We start from the raw sequence: 14957 nt of genomic DNA on the forward strand, positions 1-14957 counted from the left end.
ATTACAGAAGCCAGACCTTCCACCTTCTGCAACCCACAAAGACCCTGGGTCCATGCTCCCAGAGGGATAGAGAATGGGAAAGCTATCAGGGGAGGGGATGGGATATGGAGATCGGGTTATGGGAATTTTGCAGAGTTGTACCCCTCTTATTCTATGGTTTTGCTAATGTCTTCTTTCTTAAATAAAAATAAAAAGAAGAAAGACAAAAAAAAGAAAGATTAAAAAAAAAAGAAAGGAAGGTCTGGGAGATTTTTCTAAGAGTCACATAGCATCTAAGTATCCTTGACATCGCCTGATGCTAGAGAGACGTATGTGCTGATTTCTTCCTTAAAGCCACTAGAATAAACGACAGCATGCTGATTTCAGGCAGGTTTCTAGTTTTCTTTTCTTTTCTTTCTCTCTCTCTCTCTCTCTCTCTCTTTCTTTCTTTCTTTCTTTTTACCTCCAGGGTTATTGCTGGGGCTTGGTGCCTACACTGGCACTATGAATCCACTCCTCCTGGAGGCCATCTTTCCCATTTTGTTACCCTGTTGTTACTCTTGTTGTTATAGTTATTATTGTTGTTGTCACTGCTGTTGTTGGTCGATAGGACAGAGAGAAATCAAGAGAGGAGGGGAGACAGAGCTGGGGAGAGGAAGACAGACACTTGCCGACATGCTTTACCACCTGTGAAGTGACCTCCCCTGCAGGTGGGGAGCTGGGGGCTGGAACTGGGATCCTTTATGTCGTCTGTCCTTGCACTTTGTACCACGTGCACTTAACATGCTGTGCTACTGCCCAACTCCCAGGTTTCCAGTTTTCTAAACCAGGAGAGATTAAACATCTGTTGATTTAAGGCACCCGTTCATGATCAACCTTTTGTGGAAGCTCTTGTCTACCATCATGATGCAATAAGTCGTACACAATAAGTGCATCTGAACACTGAAACTTAGGACTTGTAGCTAGAACAAGGAAACTGTTCTCAAAGTGGGATGCAGGTGTTCCTGGGGGTAGGATCTAAGACTTGGGCACTGGCACATGCAGTTGCTTCTTCAAGGATAACTGAAGCTTTGATACTTGTTTGTGAAACGTGGATGTCTGTTTGTATGTGTTTTGGGTTTTTTAAAGCTATTTTTTATTTTTTAAAAATATTTATTTATTTATTACTTTTTGTTGCCCTTATTGTTTTATTGTTGTAGTTATTGTTGTTGTTACCAATGTAATCATTGTTGGATAGGACAGAGAGAAATTGAGAGGGAAGGGGAAGACAGAGACGGGGAGAGAAAGACACAGACACCTGGAGATGTGTTTCACCACCTGTGAAGTGACTCGTGTAGGTGGGCTGTGGGCAAAGGCATAGCGGCTATCGGTGTAGATGTTAAGTCTTTTCCCTTTTCCTAGGTTGAGGGCTTTGGTGAGGGCAATTAATTCAGCTTTTTGGGCTGAAGTCCCTGCGAGCAGGGCAGCTGCCCACACAGCCTCGTGTTCAGTAGTTACCGCGACCCAGCATACCTTACCCCATCTCTGATGAAGCCGCTCCCACCAGTACACCTGTCCACCTCCGCTCCCCTCAAAGGCCGGTCCCCCAGTTCCCCTCCGAGGCCAGATGCGCAGCCCAGAATCCCAGAGCAGTCATGCAAAGGAGCGTCCAACTCAGGGCCAGGGAGCAAGGCAGCCGGGCCCAAGGAAGCTCCACCAGCCAAACTTAAGGCAAGGATAGGAACTGGCATGGAGTTCGTGGTCATAACTACTGGTCCATGGGGCCAGAAAGCAATGGTGCTCCCATCCTAGAAATCAGGTCTCTCCCAAGAAGGGGGCAGGGGCATTCTGGAATAAGCATAAAAGAATGAGATACCTGTCCCTTCCCCAAGTCCACAGTCCTCCGGGTGGTCCAGGAATATTGCTTCATGCCAGTCGCTCCTTGTACCCAGGTCTTTTGTTTGGATAGTTTTCCCATGGATTGGGTTCACACTGAATGTTGAGCCCCCATATCTACTAAAAAGCTAACAGGTTTCCACTCTGAACCAACAGAAGGGAGGATGGCCTCTCTCCGCTTCCCTAAAGATGGGAGGACAGCCTTTCGCTGCTTCGTGGGAGCGACCCACTCTCCCTTCACAGTTTTCGAGGGGGATCCAATCCCCTACAACAGGATCTGGGACATCTCCCAGGACCCTGGATCCGAAGCCGCCCAGCATATCCGCCTTTGACTTCAAGGGTCTCTTGCTATAGATACCTGAAGTTTGACTGGTCCTGAAGGCTCAGTGAGGCTGGTGTTTTTTAGTGAGATGGGGGTCCCGGGCAAGTCCCCATATGTTATCCCCAGAAGTTCGAGTCCCAGTCTCATGCAAAGAAGATCAGAATCACATGCAATAGCAAGAGCCTTTATTGTGAAGCTTAAGAATTGGCCGCCGACACCCTTCCAAGCAAGGGGAGAGTCTGCGACCCCAATCCCTTCTTGTCCCACCTTTTTATGGTTATCACAGGGTGGGCACAGATGGAAATATTCACACGGAACAAGGAACAATTGGCTTCGTGTCAACAGCTACTCTCAATATTCGGGGCCCCCCTCCAATCCCACAAAACCTAGACAGTGACTTGTTTTATTCTAGATGTTTGTGGATTCCTGTCACAAATTCTACTGTGCAGAGATGGAAATACTGGATTTTGTAAATGATGAAGAGAATTCCACAAAACACATCAACATCTGGGTTTCCAAAAAGACTGAAGGTAAAAATATAGTGCCATGTTACTTCGATGCTATTTCAAGTTTTTTTTTTTTATCATCAGTTCCTTTACAATAGTATCAAATATGATCATTATCTATGTAATCTTTAAAAAATATATGCTGGGGGCTGAGTAGTAGTACACTGGGTTAAGTGCACATGGTGCTAAGCGCAAGGACTGGCATAAGGATCCTGGTTTGAGCCCCTAGCTCCCTACCTGCAGGGGGTCATTTCACAAGTGGTGAAGTAGGTCTGCAGGTGTCTATCTTTCTCTCCCCCTCCTCTCTCTATTTCTTTCTGCCCTATACAACAACAACAGCAATAACAACAATAACAACAACGGTAATAAGGGCAACAAAATGGAAAAAATGACCTCCAGGAGCAGTGGATTCATAGTTCAGGCACTAAGCCCCAGAGATAATCCTGGAGGAAAAAAAAAAAAAAAAACCTCTATGCTAGGCAGGGTTAAATAGCATAATGGTTACGCAAAGAGACTTTCATGCCTGAGGCCCCCAAGTCCCAGGTTCAATCCCCTGCACCAGCATAAACTAGAGCTGAGTAGAGATCTGGGAAAAATAATATAGAAGTAAAAAAAAAAATCTATGCTTAGTATATCACTTTTTCCTGAATTTGCAGAATTATCTAATAGTTAACACAACTCTCTTTGAACAACCCATGCTTTAGCTGGTTGTGTTAATTTTATATAAGGCTTTCTTTTCACATGTAACAACAACAAGAATGCATTTAGATGTTTCCAGTTGTCTTCTTCACTGTTTCACTTTAATTGTTGCTCTTTAATTTTTATTTATTTATTTTTTATTTAAGAGAGGATAAATTAACAAAACCATAGAGTAGGAGGGGTACAACTCCACACAATTCCCACCACCCAATCTCCATATTCCATCCCCTCCCCTGATAGCTTTCCCATTCTCTATCCCTCTGGGAGCAGGGACCCAGGGTCATTGTGGGTTGCAGAAGGTGGAAGGTCTGGCTTCTGTAATTGCTTCCCCACTGAACATGGATGTTGACTGGTGGGTCCATACTCCCAGTCTGCCTCTCTCTTTCCCTAGTAGGGTGGGTCTCTGGGGAAGCGGAGCTCCAGGATACATTGGTGGGGTCTTCAGTCCAGGGAAGCCTGGCCGGCATCCTGATGACATCTGGAACCTGGTGGCTGAAAAGAAAGTTAACATACAAAGCCAAACAAATTGTTGAGCAATCATGGACCCAAAGGTTGGAATAGTGGAGAGGAAGTGTTGGGGGGATACTCACTGCAAACTCTAGTCTTCTTCACTGTTTCACTTTAATTGTTGCCCTTTAATTTTCAATCGCAGGCAAAATCCTGGTTACACTGTCACCAGGTTCAGTTACACAATCAACTAGGCTGATTCTCATAAATGCCATCTATTGCAAAGGAAAATGGGATAGGCAATTTGAAAAGTCACACAACAAGAGAAATGCCCTTCAAAGTCAGGAAGGTGAATATTGTATATTGTCAAATGAAATTCTTAGCAAGACTCCCTCTTCATTTTTGGCTTTAAGACAGTGAAGGACTAAATTCCGCAACTCTGACTTGACATCATTCTTTTTTTTTTTTCTCTTCTATTTCTTTTTTTTTTAAATTTTTTATGTTGTTGTTGTTGGATAGGACAGAGAGAAATGGAGAGAGATGGGGAGACAGAGAAGGGGAGAGAAAGACAGACACCTGCAGACCTGCTTCACCGCTTGTGAATTTACCCTTCTGCAGGTGGAGCCTGACATCATTTTTTAAAGCTCAGCTTTTGATTCCCCAAGTCTGAGACCTTTCTTTTGCCCTAGTCTCCTATTTCGGCTCTTAACAATGCAGTTAGATACTCCTCTGTCTCTGGTCCAGCTCCCTGACCTTCTCTGCTGAGTTCCCTTTGTGTCACATGTCAGCCTGTATTGTGTTTGAATTTATGAAACTTTTAGATAAAGTTCCGATCCACAGTGTGTTTTTTTCTTAATTTAGACCCATCCAATTTCTATCTATTTTTTATTCCAACTTCCATACTCTTTTCTTTCGTTTTTTAAAAAATACTTTATATTTGTTTATTATTGGATAGAGACAGAAATTTAGAGGGGAGAAAGGGGAAGCTAGGGAAAGAAACAGAGACACCTGCAGCCCTGCTTCACCACTCATGAACTTTTCCCCTATGGGAGATGACCAGGGGCTTGAAACTGGGTGCACAGACTGTAATAATGTGCACCACTGCCTGGGCCCCATACTCCCTTCTTTCAGTCAGTTCCCTTACCAGGACACTAACAGTAATTCCCACCTTTGTTTCATTGGATGCCCTTTATAAATTGACACAGCACACCCTGCTGGCTGCACAGCAACACTACAGAAGTGAAGGTGGTCTCCCATCTGTGTGTCAAAGTCCTATCTTATCCATACTAGTGAATCCTTAGTACTCAAAAAAATACTCAACCAATACATTCCATCAGATCTTATTTTGGTAACAAGCATCTGCATTATGGAAAAGAATAAGTAAAAAGTAACTTATGTGTAGGAAATGCAGTGTAATTATGTCCATTTTGAATGTATCACTTGATAAAGGACTTTTTCTTTCAGAAAATCGACTTCAGCCTTTTTAAAATATCTGTTTTGCAATTTTGCATGTAAACAATAGTAGTCAGAAACATTAAGCTTTTTCCACAATTGAAAACAGTTGAGCACACATTAATCTTCTGAGCAAGCTTAAATCTTAATCTTTAATTTCCCAGCACTCTCTTCTCTCTCTCTCTCTCTCTCTCTCAATCTCTCTCTCTCTCCCTCTCTCCTTTCTTCCTTTCTTTTAATGATGTGGAGACTTCACAGGTGTGTGACTAACTAGTCCCCAGTCAGCTTATTCACTCTATGTATTTGGGAGACACACCAGAACACTGTGGCTTATCTCCTGACATGGCACGTCTGTATGTTGTAGGGGCTCAGATCTGGGTTGTAGACAAGGTAGGATGCCCTGACCAGCAGGGCGGTGAACAGAGGCTAGGAACCTAAAAGACCTGGAATGACAGGGACAAGAGACACAAAAGAACGACAGCAAGTCAAGTTTCTGATCAAGCTGCAAAATTTTATTGTGTTCACAGGCATTTTAAGGCTTTGGAGAAGGGGGAACATAGGGGGAAGGGGGAGGCAGAGATGCTGGAGGGTCCCTTGCAACTATTTTTGTTAAACTATAACTATATGGTATGTCACTATAACTATATGGTATGTCACTTAGTTTCTGGCAAACATCCTTCCTACGGGAATTAGAAACTTATCTCAAGGGCTTCTGTTGTTTCAAGGATTAGCTTCTATCAAGCAGAGAAATGGCTCCTGGCATATCCTCCCTTCATTATAATTTAACTTGAGGCAGGAAATCAGGGGTGAGGAGCAGAGACCTTAACAGCAGGTTTGGTGGGCATAACCAGAGGGTGGAAGTATTGACCGGATTCCTCCCGCGGGGTGAGTGCAAAACCAATCTTCCCGCATCTTATAAGGCTCTCGGTGTCTTTTTGGGGAGGGGAGGCAGAGCCACGATTTCTAGGGAAACAATTTTTGTTGCTGACACCAACCTCCATGCAAATCAGGTTTGCTTCACGGGGGACTCAGAGGTGGACAATAGGGTCCTCCCCTTTCAGTGCTTTGCCTTGCACCCCTTACTGGTGTCCTTGCCCTACCAAGGTTGGATGTCTCGATGCATAATTCTGAGTTTTATGCCATCCGAAAAGGAGGTCTGTCATCCTCAGGTTCAGCCAGGCCTCTGTCAGCCAAATCAAGTCTGTGATAATGTATTTGCAAAGGTTTTGATGCCAAGGAGTCAATCTGCCGTTTTATAAAATCAGTAATTTTATTAAAAATAAAGGGTCCTAAGGTAATCATTAACAAAAGACTAATCAAGGGTCTCATAAGGGGCTCTGTAGTGACTCAAGACTATTTGTGGTGGAGTCTATAACCTGTTGTAATTTGTCAGAAAATTCATGGGAGGAATATATAGAGTGTCCTAGCGTGCCACCAGCAAGTCTAAGGGAAGCAGTCAGTGGATGTTATGTCCAGGGAAAGAAACACAGCATGTCTGGTCCTCTGGTGGTGAAATTTTTCTTCTTCATAGAGGGTCAGCTGTGGAACAAGCAAAACTGGGAAGCAAGGACCAGGTAGAGAAGAATTGACAGGAAAATATAGGATGGTGTTATACCAAAACACAGAGGAGGTACATACACATTAGGTGAGGTTCCTTGAACATGAGGAATATTTTTAAGAAAAGTGAGCAGTCAATAAACATGCAAAGATGAAGTCAGCAGTGGTAGGTCAGCAGAAAGAGAAGACTTGGATAAGCTGGTGAGGTTAGCTGGAGTATATACTGCCATGGTGTCCTTTGTGGTAAGGACTTGCCAACAGGGACTCTGTGGAATTTGAAAGAGCAATAATGTCATCCACCATAATAAAAGGAAAACAAACATGGACATCCAGTGTTGAAAAAGAGAAAAAGAATATGTCTCTGTGACTGGAAAAGTGGGTGGCTTTGTCAATGAGATACAATAAATGGACAATTCGAATTTTTGTAAATATTAAAGAGGTTTAGTATGTTACTTCATTGACACTTTAGCCAACTGAATACTGGGGGGTGCATTCTACTTCGTTTTTTATTAATTAAGCTTAAGGGTTTTAGTTTTTCTTGTTTGAGCTGTAGCCCACATAAATTTGGAAAAAATACCAACTGAGAAAAAAAATGTTTTTGTTTACTAAACATGCTTTTATCAATGGAGATTAATCTTAAAAGTCTGAATAACAGGATCTTAATTAAACAATGCAGGATCCAGTAAAGTGCTCTCACTATGGCAGGTCAAGCGTTACAATTTTAAGAGGCTTGTAAAAAAAATGAGAAAATTTAGGATATGAGTGACTTTAGGAGTCATCACACACCCATAAATAAAAAATGAAAAATGTTTAGTTTTAAATCTTACCATATGAGCAGTCAGTTCTTCATGTGCAGATGTACCTATAATTATTTACTTAGGGAGAGAACTTGTACCAAGTTAATTGATGATCTAATGGTTAGAATTGGCTTGAGTTCTTTCATATGATTTTAGAAGGCTCTTTATTAGAATATACCAATATGTTATAGAAAGTCAATACCTAATGTGTTGACATGATAAAATGTTTACCATTTTTAGCATTATTTTAAACTGATTAGACAGTTTAAGTACAATACTATAACTTTAGTTTACTAAGATCTTTACTCATCACAAGGCTATCAAGAGTAAGCATAGATATAAAACTCTTAATAGATTTTGTTCCTTACAACTCTAATATGGCAACTTAAAAGGCTAAAATAAAACCTCATAGCTTAAATGTTCAAAATAATAATTTTGTTAAATCAGGATTTGCCAAAACAAATCTTCTATCATACCAAAAACACCATTTGCCAAGAATAAATCTCTGACAGTGTCTTAAAACAAACCAGATAATTTTTAAAAGCAGAAAGATATAAAGAGGAAAACCAGAGCAAAAGATTGATTTCAGGATAGCACTCCAGTACATGCAGCACTGGGCCTGAAACCTGAGTCTCAGATGTGCAAGTCCTGTACTCTTATAAGCTGAGCTATTTCCTTCATTTGAGACATGAACTATGTCATTCATTGATGGGCTCAGATCTTGAGTGAAAATCAATTAAATATATTATTTATAAATAAAATTAAGCAATGACACAATTGCACATAGCTAGATCATTCAGTTGGTATAAATGACCAAGACTGGGTTCATTTATACTGTAAGAGTGAAAAGTTTGAGTTCAGGGACAGGTGGTGGTGCATGTGGTTAAGCACACACATTACAGTGCACAAGGACCCAGGTTCAAGTCCCTGGACCCCACCTGCAGAGGGAAAGCTTCACTAGTGATAAAGCTGGGCTGCAGGTGTCTCTCTCTCTCTCTTATCTCTTCCTCCTTTTTCTCTCTTGATTTCTGGTTGTCTCTATCAAATAAATAAAGATAATAAATAAAAATATTTTTAAAAATTAATTAAAGGGGCTGGGTGGTGACACACCTGGTTGAGTGCACATGCTATAATGGGCAAGGACCTGGGTTTAAGCCCCAGTCCTCACCTGCAGGGGGAAAGCTTTGCAAGTGGTGAAGCAGGGCTGCAGGTGTCTCTCTGTCTCTCTATCACCCCCTTCCCTCTCAATTTCTGTCTCTAACCAATAAAAAAATAAAGATAACAAAAAAGAAATTTAAAAAATTAATTAAAAAAAAGAAAGGTTTGAGTTCTTAAGTGGAAAAATGTGGCTTATCGGTGTGCTTACCTGGATCATGGGTTTGTTTGACATGTACATGTTCTAGCTAGGCTTCCCCTGCCCTGGAGGAAGATTAGTATTATATCTTTGTAGCTAACAAAACTGATCTGAAATTGTGAAGCCCCCAAGTGACGAAAGAAACAAAAACAAGAGTGAGAAGCTCTACAGGCTCTTGGGGGAAAAGAGAGTGTTGACAAAGGGAGGTAGAGCTTAGTTTGTTTCTGAATCATGAAGAGAATTCAGTGAGTGTAGCAGAGGAGCCCAGGAGAGAGAAGAGAGAGAAGGTTGGAGAGGTAATTGTGGGGACTTCTATCATGACTTAGAGGTAAGGACCACAGTATTCCTATGAGGCTGATGAGAATCTTTTGATGAGTCTTCACCACAAGGCTGGTATGGTTTGAAGGCTGGATGAGCAACACTTCTCACATGCTATGTCTGGGAATCACAAGGATGATAAGGGCAGAAGCATCGGGCTCAGTTTTTTTTCTTTTCTTTTTTCTTTTCTCTTCTTTTCTTTTCTCTTCTCTTCTCTTCTTTTCTTTTCTCTTTGTTGCAATTAGATTACAATGAAAAGGGAGGTCACTGTGGAATTTTGTTTGAAGAAAGATCCAATGCAATTTACTATTGGTTTGAGCTTCATGTTTTGTTAGGACTTGAAAGATGGTGTCACCAACTGTTTAGAGATGGCCATAGAATAAGTTTATTTGGAAGAGACCAGAAAGATCCAACGTTACTTGTTATCTTTGGATTTCTCCCCTACATCCAAATATAGCTATCAAGTAGGACAAAAATATGAGTTGGACTAGTCAGAATAGGCCCAACACAGAGATGTGAAGTTTGTGAATATATTAAAATTCACAAAACTGAATGAGATTACCAAGCAAAGGAAATATAAGGTTAAATCCTGCCACTCCTTGTTTGGAAGTTGAGTCATGGAGTTGAACTGACAATGTGTGGAATGCATGGGGCTCCAGGTCCAAAAGAAGAAATTGTATCGGGGGGCTAGGTGGTGATGCACCTGGTTAAGTGCACACATTACAGTGCACAAGGATCCAGGTTCAAGCCCCTGCTACCCACCTCCAGGGGGAAATCTTCACGAGTGATGAAGTAGAGCTGCAGGTTTCTCTCTGTCTCTCTGTCTCTTTCTCTCTCTAGTTTCCCCTCCCCTCTCAAATTTCTCTATCTTTATCCAGTAATGAATAAACAAATAATAATAATTAGAAGAAATTGTATCAGCATACACATGTGGCCATTCTGTTGAATTTACCCAATATAATAATGGGCCGTTTTGCTAAATATTTACCTGCTTCCTTTTGTAGAATGAACAAAAACCTGTACCAGGAGTTGGGTGGTAGCACAGCGGGTTAAGCGCACAGGTGGCTTAAAGCGTAAGGACTGGTGTAAGGATCCTGGTTCGAGTCCCTGGCTCCCCACCTGCAGGAAATCGCTTTACAGGCGGTGAAGCAGGTCTTCAGGTGTCTATCTTTCTCTCCCCGTCTCTGTCTTCCTTTCCTCTCTCCATTTTTCTCTCTCCTATCCAACAACAACAACAACAACAATAACTACAACAATAATACAACAAGGGCAACAAAAATAAATAAATAAATAAAAATTTAAAAAAATATCTAAAAAAAACCTTGTACCAGTGATGAACACATCATATTTAAAATGGCCAATATAAGTGAAATCTCCACCCAAATCCTTGTGCTTCCTTATACTGGAAAAGAACTGAACATGATCATCATGCTTCCTGATGAAAACACCAGTTTGGAAATGGGAATGTGTGGTCAATGTGTGTATTTCTCTAAATTAAAAGCTCTGACTCTTTGTAGGGAAAGGAATGTTAATATTTACTTTTTTTTATTTAAGAAAGGATTAATTAACAAAACCATAGGGTAGGAGGGGTACAACTCCACACAATTCCCACCACCCAATCTCCATATCCCACCCCCTCCCCTGATAGCTTTCCCATTCTCTATCCCTCTGGGAGCATGGACCCACGGTCATTGTGGGATGCAGAAGGTAGAAGGTCTGGCTTCTGTAGTTGCTTCCCCGCTGAACATGGGCGTTGACTGGTCGGTCCATACTCCCACAATATTTACTTTTTTGAAGTGACATGGACAGAATTGCTATAACACTGTGAATCAGTGGAGATTCCGTTACTCTGTAGATTCTGATCTGCTAATCTGGATATAGCCTGAGGTTCTGCACTGCTAACCATGCTGATTCCAGTCAGCTGATCCCAGGGCTATGCTCTGAGTTACAAGATTATGTTGAATATCTGGATATCAACAGTATAGTGTTTTTGCCTTTTTTTTTTGGAAGCTAAGGTTATGAGTACAGTGGATGAGTGGCAGATGTAAGAAAGAGCTAAAACACAAGGATCTATTAAGGTGACTCAATCAAAGCTTGATAAAGGCCAACTTCAGTCAATGGCAATGCAGGAAGAGGAAAGGGGAGACACAGCAGAGATTGGGGTAATTCGATCAACAGGAGCAGGGGTAGATTTATTCGGAGAAAATGTGGGTAAAAAAGAAGACCGAGTCTGATGTTAAGTCTTACCTTAACTTACATTGAATGAAAAAAAAAAAAACATTAACAGAGTCATTGTAGTCTCACAAATGTAGTCTGCATTAATACTTTAGTTACAGGATTTTGTCTTAGAAAAAAATCCCCCCAAAACTGTGCATCTTTGGATGAAGAATCAAGGCATTAAAATGAACCATCCTCTCACAGTTGAATGCTCTAGCACTTGTATGCTCTCTTCTTGAGCTGTACTGTCCAGTAAATATCCAGTAGCCACATAGAGCTTTGAAGATTTAAATTAATCAAAACTAAGTGAAGCAACCCATTCAAGACTTTCCTCCCATATTTTGAATGCTCAATGGAGGGTCAACAAAATATCACTCTCACCAACTAGCTGTCATGTCCTACCATGCACATGTGCCAGGTTCAAGCTTTACTCCCCTTGCACTGGAGGACATTTAGGTACTATCATGCCTTTCCTTCTCTCTAGACTTCTGTTTTTCTCTTTGTAATTCAGAAAAAAATAAGTGAGAACAGAACTGTGAAGTTCTAGTTAAACATGCAAGCAAGCAAACAAACAAACGGCTACATTTGGCCACTCTTTGAACAGCAGTAGTAAAGAACATTCCCATGGATATGTTCTAATGGACAATATATTCCTGATCTGAACATGTATTCCTCTTTGAACATGGAACATGTGGAACAGGTGGAACATGCCATTTATGAAAAATTTATAGAAAATACAAGACCAGACAAGATGCACAAGCAAGAGACAGATGCTTTCCTTCTTAGATTTAAACTGACGGGAGATTACAAGATGAATGATGTCTTTCACAGTTTTGGAATGACTGATGGCTTTGAACAATCGAAGACAGACTTTTCTGGAATGTCACCTAGAAAAGACTTGTTTTTGTCCATGGTTATACACAAGTCTTTTATAGAGGTCAATGAGGAAGGGACAGAAGCAGCAGCTGTAACAGGGGCTAGCATGTAACTCTAAGTGTAATATTCAACCCCAGTTTCTATGCAGACTACCCCTTCCTTTTCTTTATCCAGCATAGAAAAACCAACACCATTCTCTTTTGTGGTCGAGATTCCTCTCCATAAGGAAGTTGCAGTGACTGGCTATACTTCTTCTCTTCATTACTCTGCTCTGTTCTTGTACCTGCAACTGGAAGGGACTTTATTATTTAATAATACTTCAGAATTTAGGTAATTAGATTGTAATGCCACCATTAGAACTCTGCTGTGCTAGCATGTTGCAAATCTTCTGGTGACCCAGTTCATGATGGTGGTGGGAGGGGTGTGCAAATGTCTATCAAGGGAGGATGGGGAATTGTACCCATGTGGCAACTGATTTATAAGCCATTACTCCCCTAATAAAATAATTGGAAAACCAGTTTTCTGAGATCAGAACATGTTATTTTTATTGGGGGAGGATTAATGGTTTAAAGTTTAAAAAGAAGATAATTCAAAGAAGAACATAATTCAGCATGAAAGAGGAAAGATAAAAATGGCAGACAGAGGAATGTAAGAAAAGATAACTTGAATCAAGAAAGATACCATGAGACACTGGAAAGGCAATAGACAGACAGCCTAACCCTTGTCAACGAATGAAAAATGAAGTATAATTGGGCATGGCTTGTGACCTTAGCATTCAGAAGTTCACCAGTTAGTCCCTCACAAGTAATCTCAGAGAATATCTGGATGGAAGTCAACCAGTGAAGGGACTATTGAATCAGAAGTTAGAAAAGACAGGAGTTGATGGTAAATTCACATGTTAAAGGTGTTTTAAAAACTCGAATGTAAATTAAAGAATAAAATTATCATTATTGGGAGTCGAGCGGTGGCACAGTTGGTTAAGCACACATGGTAGAAAACGCACAGACGGGCATCAGGATCCAGGTTTGAGCCCCTGGCTCCCCACCTGCAGCGGAGTCACTTCACAGGAGGTGAAGCAGGTCTACAGGTGTCTATCTTTCTCTCCTCCTCTCTATTTTCCCCATCTCTCTCCATTTCTCTCTGTCCTATCCAACAACAATGACAGCAATAACAAAAGCAATGATGATAAACAACAAGGGCAACAAGAGGGGAAAAATGAATGAATTAATAAATAAAGTTTATTAAATTGTTTGTGTGGAAGAGTATGTTTATTAATGAGATAAGAAGATTCAAAGGAGTAGCACAGATTAAAGACACTGTAGAAGAATGATGGAACCATGTTGTAGAGAGGGAAGAGGTCTAATTGTATCCTTGGACCAGAAGAGACAGAGATATGGTAGGTTCAACAAAGAGAATGGTTGGCCTGTTCTCAGATAGGACAGAGAAAAATGAAACTCTAAATGGAGAAGTGCTTCACATAAAACCTTCTCTTCAACTCCCTAAGGTCAGAATAGGACATATTCTATGCCCTCATATTCTAAAAAAAAACTATTTGATATAGGGATTAACAAAAAGCATTTTGAAATGAGTTGAGTTCAATGTACTTACACTTTTTGAATAAGTTTAAATAAATGAAAATCAGGTGCACTTATAGAACAGGATATGAGCTTAAGTTTATAAGAAAATTTTCATCATTGAACTAGGATTTGGGGTAGATTCCTCATTACCCTGGCACTTACTAATTGGTACATTAAAAAGTCAAATGCAACATCAAATTCAAAGCTGGAGCAGAAAAGAGTTCAGTTCTTGAGACAATAATGGTAGCTATGTCATGTTCTATGCCCTGTTCATATTCTTTCTTGGATGTGTTAGGGTAAAGCTCATTTAAGATGTTCAAGAGTAAGAAGCCTCTGAAAAACACAGATTACATAACTAAGGGAGTTCATCATAACTGTTCTGTGTAGAGCAATTACAGTGTAGAGGCCATCATTTGATTCCGAAAATGCGCCTCCCAAAAAAGAGTTCATTAATCTCACACAGAATTATTTTTTAAGAAAAAAAATATATATATATCTGTGTTGGGTCCAGTTATCCGAAGAAGTCTCCAAGAGGCCAACGTGATGTAAAAGCAATAGAGACTTTATTAGCTGGTGCCAGGGCCAAACACCCTGAGCCACCATCATGGTAGTGCTCGGATGTGCCTGACCCTGACTCTAAGTTTCAGTCAGCTTATATAGGATGTAGGGTGCATAGTTTACATGACAAGAAGCAGTTCTACATTATGGTTACATGGCAGTTTTACATTCTCTAAGTTTTGCAAGTCTAGTTATCTATTATACACATCACTGTAGAGGGGAGGTAGGGGGTTTCACAATCTTGTAGTTATCTCCCTTTCTGGCTCCAAGAGATGTTTTTCCAATGTCTGGTTTCTGGTGGCTATCTTTTGCTTAACAGACCTAGGGGCCCCTGACTTAGGTTAGCAAATTCCTCTTTGCTGACTTAGGTTCTGCTTTCTTAGCCCTTGAGTTTCCAGAACTAGGACTCACCTTCTAACATCC

General features: G+C 40.8%; 1 pseudogene; it reads left to right on the forward strand.

The window, feature by feature from the left end:
- The first annotated feature begins 2551 nt into the window (after window positions 1-2551).
- On the forward strand, window positions 2552-12624 carry LOC103114436 (serpin B6-like; annotated as a pseudogene).
- The last annotated feature ends 2333 nt before the right edge of the window (window positions 12625-14957 follow it).

The sequence above is a fragment of the Erinaceus europaeus genome, chromosome 15, assembly GCF_950295315.1.
Source record: "Erinaceus europaeus chromosome 15, mEriEur2.1, whole genome shotgun sequence".
In the NCBI taxonomy this organism is placed as follows: Eukaryota; Metazoa; Chordata; class Mammalia; order Eulipotyphla; family Erinaceidae; genus Erinaceus; species Erinaceus europaeus.